Source organism: Mandrillus leucophaeus, unplaced genomic scaffold (assembly GCF_000951045.1).
Source record: "Mandrillus leucophaeus isolate KB7577 unplaced genomic scaffold, Mleu.le_1.0 Scaffold339, whole genome shotgun sequence".
NCBI lineage: Eukaryota > Metazoa > Chordata > Mammalia > Primates > Cercopithecidae > Mandrillus > Mandrillus leucophaeus.
In genome coordinates this window covers 1,659,124-1,666,481 of record NW_012103576.1, presented here as the reverse complement: position 1 = coordinate 1,666,481, position 7,358 = coordinate 1,659,124, and the positions used below count along the sequence as shown (strand labels likewise).

Here is a 7,358-nt window from a genome sequence, read left to right as displayed (position 1 = left end):
CACCCAAAGTCAGGAGTTCGAGACCAGCCTGGCTAACATTGCAAAACCCTGTCTCTACTAAAAATACAAAAATTAGGCCAGGCGTGGTGACTCACGCCTATAGTCCATCACTTTGGGAGGCTGAGGCAGGTGGATCACGAGGTCATGACTAACATGGTGAAATCCCGTATCTACAAAAAATACAAAAATTAGCTGGGCCTGGTGGTGCATGCCTATAATCCCAGCTACTCAGGAGGTTGAGGCAGGAGAATTGCTTGAACCCGGGAGGCGGAGGTTGCAGTGAGCCGAAATCATGCCACTGCACTCCAGCCTGGATGACAGAGCAAGACTCTGTCTCAAAAAAAAAGAAAATACAAAAATTGGCCAGGTGTGGTGGTGCACGCCAGTAATACCAGCTATTTGGGAGGCTGAGGCAGGAGAATCACTTGAACCCAGGAGGCAGAGGTTACAGTGAGCCTAGAATGCACCACTGCACTCCAGCTTGGGCAACAGAGCAAGTCTTCATCAAAAAAAAAAAAAAAAAAAAAAAAATTCCCAGAGGCAACATCAATGGCCAAACTATCATTTTGTCCCATACCATTGCTGGGGTGGTGTGGTTATCTGCCCTGGGTCCATCCTATCCCTTGGTGGGGACTCACAGCCAACAGATTTAGAGCCAAAAGACTTACAGCCAATTTAAATATTTTAGGCCAGATGGGAATGGAAGTGGAGCAGGCATTTATCAAACCTTAAAATTTTGTAATGTAAGCGTCAAGAAACAAAAGTCAAAAGGCAAGGTTACAAAATTGACTTAGCTGTAAATTCTACGCATTAAGCTAGAATATCCTCACTTGGCCACTTGAGAAGTGCCTTTCTCAAACATTTTATATTTTATGAAAAAGCCAACAAGAAAAACGCGGCTCTGTAAAATATTCTTTAAATTTTATTCTGAGCCAAATATGAGCGACCATGGCCCAAGGCACAGTCTCAAGAGGTCCTGAGAACATGTGCCCAAGGTGATTGGTTTACAACTTGGTTTTATATATTTTAGGGAGACGTAAGACATTAGTTAATACATGTTTTAGTTATAGACTTGTAGCAATTAGCTTGCAAAACATAAGTATTTTGTTAAAACTTTTTAAGCTACAGAATTTAGAGACTTCTGTTGTGTCACAATGCTTTTGGCAGTCTTTTTAATAGTTTATCCTAAGGTGTTTGATTTTAAAAACTTTATATAACAATCTGCATAAATCTCATAACTGGGAGCACTATACCCAGGTGGTTTTGTTACCAGGTATGTTCATATCCTCTTTGCAATTTTCTTTTAATTCTATGGGAAAGAAGAAATTATGGTTGGGATGGATGAAAAGGGACCACATACTGGTCCAGGAGGTAAAGTATCTTATTTTGCCAACTATTTGGGCATCTGTGTGCCCATTTTTGATTTGGAAGATCTAAATTAATTTTGTTGCTCAAAAATCAACCTTACACACTTACCTCTTCCAAGATAGTGCCTGAGCCTAGGGGGAAGGTGCTTATATAGTTTTAGCAGTGGAGCATTAGCATTGAAAATAGATTGGGCCAGTGGGATTCTAAATAGTTTTAAATTTCAGCGATATTAAGCAGAGACAGAGCAAAAAAGTAACCTTTGTTTTTTTACCCAATTTTGCAAGCTATGTATCAAGTTAGTAATGTTTAAACAAAAGGGACTTAAGCCCTGCCTAGCTCTGACAATGGCAGGAAAAGAAAACTCATAGGTAACTAAACATTTATCTAGTAAGGCATAGAACAAATTATATTTAGATAGAGGAAACATTATTCAATGATTATTTATGCCTTTGTATATAGGCCTGGTCCAGTGTCACATGAAAGCAGTTCATTTTGACTGTCATCTTCTCCAAGGTCTGAAGATGGAACTTTGGTCAACTTGAATTTGATGCCAGATATCAACGTTGACTGTTAAGATTCAGTAGGCATCAGAGTTCCCTTTCGGAAGAGATACATGTACCCAGGAGTCAAAGCCCTGCAACTTAACAGCACAAGGGTTAGTTAATAACATTTCAGACAGACCTTTTTTAAGTGGGGTTAGAGGGAGTCTCTCAAATGATGTCTAATTGTTAGGCTGGCGGTGGTGATACTGGAGTTTATGACTTGTTGGCAGCTGTGGAAAGATTCTATATCCTTAGGGTGATTAATTTTTATAGTTTTAATAGGCCTCCAGCAGTAAGTCCAAGTCAGAGACTTAATTTGGGATTTGATTTTGAGGATATTTGTCAAAAACGTTAAAAGTCTCAAAATATTTTATTAAAACAGAACCATATAACATTATAAAATAATAGTTAATCATTTAGCAAGAGTCATAATCAAAAGACTTCAACAACAATACAGGAAGTTACACAAATATAAAAACATTAACCCTTTCTAAGTTTAGTTGTTTAAGTATTTTTTAAAAACCTAATTAAAAAAACACAGGAATTATTTCGATGAAATGTAAAATCGCTGTTCCTTAGGCTAATCACCAAAAAAGTAAAACAACAGCAACATAAAAGACCTATGGTAGCAATTATTTTTTCCTTATGGGTAGCTTATTTGAATAACCTGAAAGTTAAACCTGCATCCCAGGCCTTCTCAAAGAGAGAAAGGCTAAAAACATCAGGGTACAGCAGAATTTGAACTTCTAAGATATCAATCTCAAAAATTTCAAGTTTGAAAATGGTTACATAATTAAAAATTTAAAACTTCTTGCAATTTCATTGGTAACTCAATATTTTAAGAAAATCTATTCTAACCAAGACTTTAGTTTTATATTAGTGTACTTTTAGTATCAAAGCACAATTTCTAGAAGGATGATTATAAATAATTTCCAGTATAGCCAACTTAATCACATACAAAATTTCTTTTATAAATTCTGTTTTTTATGAACTCTATTATGAATCACACATACTATTTATGACATGCTTGAACTTTATGTTTTATTCTAGGACAAAAATTTATCATACAAGATTCTTTTTCACACAAAATTATTTTCCTTCTAAACTCTATTACCAAAAGTACTGCTTTTATAGCTATAGCTTTCTTTACATTTCTTTTACTTACTAGCTATCAGCTCATTTTACCTTGTTTCAAAGTAACCTTTGAATTAGACAAAAATTATTTTCCTTTTATTAGGAACACATTTTTATGTCTTATAATTTTTCTTATTTTCATCAGAATACACCTTTCTTTGGCATTTTTTATATGTAGAATTATATATTCAATTCAATTTTTATTTTTAGTAACCTTAATTTTTTGTGAAGACCTAGAAAATAGGAAATCTTAAATTGTTTGTCACATGAGCATTTTATAGATGAAAACCATTTTATAATTAATTTGTTTGAAAATGTTTTTGTATATATAATCTTTTAAAACAATTGGACATGATCCAGATATTTAATAATTATCTCTTATTCAACTTAACATAACTTTAAGAGTTTAAAATTACAGGACAAGTTTATTTATAAACATTTATTCCATTGCATTTATTTGACTATTAATTTTTAATAGTTTACCTAGAGTACTTATGAAAACTGTGATGTCAGACAAAACTAGTCATCATTTAAAGTTATTTCTCTGTTAACCAGTTTTATAGCCTGTAAATATCAGGTGTTTAACTAAGTATGAAATTTACAGTTAAATAAATGTTGGGGGTTTTTTTGTTTTTTGTTTTTTTGCTGATAACTCAGGATTTAGCTGTTTTCATTAGACCAACAATGTAAAATGCCTTATTTATCAAAAATTACACAAAGATCATAGGTTTGGGGCTGAGTTTATACTTCCATATCCTTTGTGCCAAACTTTAACACCTTATAAAATATCTGCAAGAGATAAACATAAAACTGCTTGACCAGTAAATCTAGACAAAATGTGTGCTGACAATTCAGAAGACATTTTTAAAGTAGGCTTATTTGTTAAAGATTTACTTAAGTCACATGAACTGGAAAAGCATTGGGCTTATTTACTTAATTTATGAGTACTCCTTTACTGTAAAGCCAATTTGGTACTTTGTGGCCACAACACATTAAAAAAATGCATGTACATACACACAAACATACCTAAACACACATACACACACATAGAAACAAAGATCTTATAGCTTTTATTTCAGAACTCTAACCATGAGATAAATACAAACTCACCAGTTTGATAAAACAAAAGAAAAATAAATGGTTGAATGCAAACAGTGGTTTTTATCTCAACCCCAGTAGAAAAATAACAGCAGATTTAAAGCAGGCAGAAAAGAAAATAGAGAAATACACATAAAACTTTAAAAACTCTATAGTCGCAGGTCGACTTTTGACCTCTGAATTTTTCTTGATGTAATTTAGCCGCAAGTTTAAAATGTGCACAAGAATAGGCCATAATATGTAACCAACTGGAGTATTAGAAAACCTGGTATACCTTCAAACTTTTCCATTTACACAAATGCTTGCAAGTAGAGGCATCGTAAAACCAAACAGCATGCCCAAAAGGGGGTCGTTATCTTTGTATTTCCTCATTCTTTGATTATTTGTTTCCCTTTTTTTTTATTTTCTTTAAGGGAGGAACCAAACTGTAGTCTGCGTTTCAGTGGAGTGGAGCTGAGAAGTTCAGTCTCTCATTGATTTACACAAGGGACAGTTCAGTTTCTCAAGCAAATGCACAAACAAGCCAAGTGAGATTAATTGGGGAGAAAGAGGCAATGGAAAAGATCCTTCAGAATGCACCTCTGAATCAAAATTAAGATCCTGAACAACAACTTCCTAGGAAAAGAACCAGATCAGAATAAACCAGAGGACTGTCAACCGAGCAAGAGGTTCAGGGCTGAGGAGGACTTACCGGTTTCACTCAAGAAGAAGCTTGGAGTTGGGGGGCTTTCAATGGGCCCCTACTGGTACCTTAGTTCTGGGTTTGGGTGACTCTTTCAGGGTTCTGAGTCTTCTCTGAGGCCCCATATATAGGGTGCCAATTAATGTTGATTTAAAAAGCCAAACTGTAACATATGTAAAGAGGTTTATTCCAAGCCAAATATGAGTGACCACGGCCCAAGACATGGTCTCAAGAGGTCCTGAGAACATGTGCTCAAGGTGGTTGGGGTACAGCTTTCTTTGCTATGTTTTAGAGAGATGTAAGACATCAGTCAATACATGTGAGGTATACACTGGTTTGGTCCAGAAGGGCAGGACAACTTAAAGCAGGGGAAAGTGGGTGCTTACAGGTCAAAAGAGGATTCCAAGATTTTCTGATTGGCAATTGCTTGGAAGAGTTAAGTTATTTTCTAAAGACCCAGAATCAATTGAAAAGAATGTCTGGGTTAATATACGGGGTTGTGGAGACCAAGGTTTTTATTACATAGATGAAGTCTCAAAAGTGGCTAGTCTTAGAGATAATAGATGGCAAATATTTTCTATTTAGACTTTTAAAAGGTGCTAGATTCTCAGTTAATCTCTTCAGGTTTGGGAAGGCCTGGAACAGGAAAGATCTACTTATGTTAATGAGATGCTTTACAGATGCAAATGTTTCCCAACGACTTTGCAGGGCCATTTCAAAATAGGGCAAAAAAAAAAAAAATACTCTGGGGTAAAATACTTTTATTTCCATTTTTATCATGTGAAGTTATACTAGAGTCAGGTTGGAATTTGGTATCTTATTGCTACAAAGAGTCTATTTTGTTAGTGTTAGTGTTAAGATCTTTTTTTTTTCCTTGTTTTTGTTTGTTTGTTTTGAGAGGTGGCCTCACTTTGTCACCCAGGCTGAAATGCAGTGGCACAATCTCAGCTCACTGCAACCTCTGCCTCCCAGGCTCAAACGATTCTCCTGCCTCAGCCTCCCAAGTAGCTAGGACTAAGGTGTATGCCACCATGCCTGGCTAATTTTTGAATTTTTTGTAGAGACAGGGTTTCACCATGTTGCCCAGGCTGTTCTTGAACTCCTGACTTCAAGGGATACACCCATCTCAGCCTCCCAAAGTGTTGACATTATAGGCATGAGCCACCTCACCGGACCAAGATCTGTTTTAATGTTCATGCTGGTCAGTTATGCCTGGACTTCAAATGGGAGAGGGTATAATGAGGCATGTCTGACCACCTACTTCCTTCCCGTTATGGCCTTAACTAGTTTTTCAGGTTTCTTTGGAATCTCTTTGGCAGAAGTGGGGGATCCATTCAGTCAGTTGGGGGATTAGAATTGCATTTTTTTGTCACGAAACTTGACCTTGAATGATATTTTATGAATATGAACCATTTTCTTTTTTATTATTATTATACTTTAAGTTTTGGGATACATGTGCAGACTGTGCAGGTTTGCTGCTTAGGTATACACATGCCATGGTGATTTGCTGCACCCATCAACCTGCCATCTACATTAGGTATTTCTTCTATTTTTTTTTTTTGTTGTTGTTGTTGTTAAACAATCATTTTATTGCTTGAGTACACAGACAAATTTATGCGACCAGGGCAGAGGCTATAGATGATTCATATTTCCAATTGGGAGGAAGGACTCGCTTGGTCTTATAATATCGAGCCAAATGGTCAATCTGGCTCTCTATCAGAATCAGACGGAATTTAGCATCCTTATCCTTTCTGTTCCTCTCAAGATGCTTTCGAACAGCAACTGCTTTCTTAATTAAATGGTAGAGATCTTCAGGAAGATCAGGAGCAAGTCCCGCCTGTCACAAAACGTACTTGTGCAACACCATGTGAATCTCTCAGGATCACACCGATTTGTGAAGGAGTCAGGCCCTTCTTGGCCAGTTTGTAAATCTGCTCCTTCACGTCGTCAGATGTCAACTTCAACCAAGTGGGGACGCTGCGTCGATAGGGCAAAGCCGACTGGGACAGGCCCTTCCCGGGAGCATGCATGCGACCCACGATGGCAGCGGTCAGGCAGCGAAAAGAGGTATTTCTTCTAATGCTATCGGGATAGTCCCTAGCCCCTAACCCCTGACAGGCCCCGATGTGTGATGTTCCCCCCACCGTGTCCATGTGTTCTCATTGTTCAACTCCCACTTATGAGTGATAACATGTGGTGTTTGGTTTTCTGTTCCTGTGTTAGTTTGCTGAGAATGATAGTTTCCAGCTTCATCCATGTCCCTGCAAAAGACATGAATTCATCCTTTTTTGTGGCTGCATTGTATTCCATGGTATATATGTGCCACATTTTCTTTATCCAGTCTATCATTGATGGGCATTTGGGTTGGTTCCAAGTCTTTGCTATTGTGAACATTGCTGCAATAAACATATGTATATGTGTGCATGTGTCTTTATAGTAGAATGATTGATCATCCTTTGGGTATATATCCAGTAATGGGATTGCTGGGTCAAATGGAAATTCGGGTTATAGATCCCTGAGGAATAAACACACTC

The 7,358-nt window shown here is 36.9% G+C and overlaps 1 pseudogene across 1 annotated transcript; it reads right to left on the bottom strand.

Moving 5' to 3' along the window:
• Nucleotides 1-6,397: 6,397 nt before the first annotated feature.
• Nucleotides 6,398-6,914, bottom strand: LOC105545784 (annotated as a pseudogene). Its single transcript, XR_001006982.1, has one exon. The product of XR_001006982.1 is annotated as a 40S ribosomal protein S13 pseudogene (transcript).
• Between the last annotated feature and the right edge of the window lie 444 nt (nucleotides 6,915-7,358).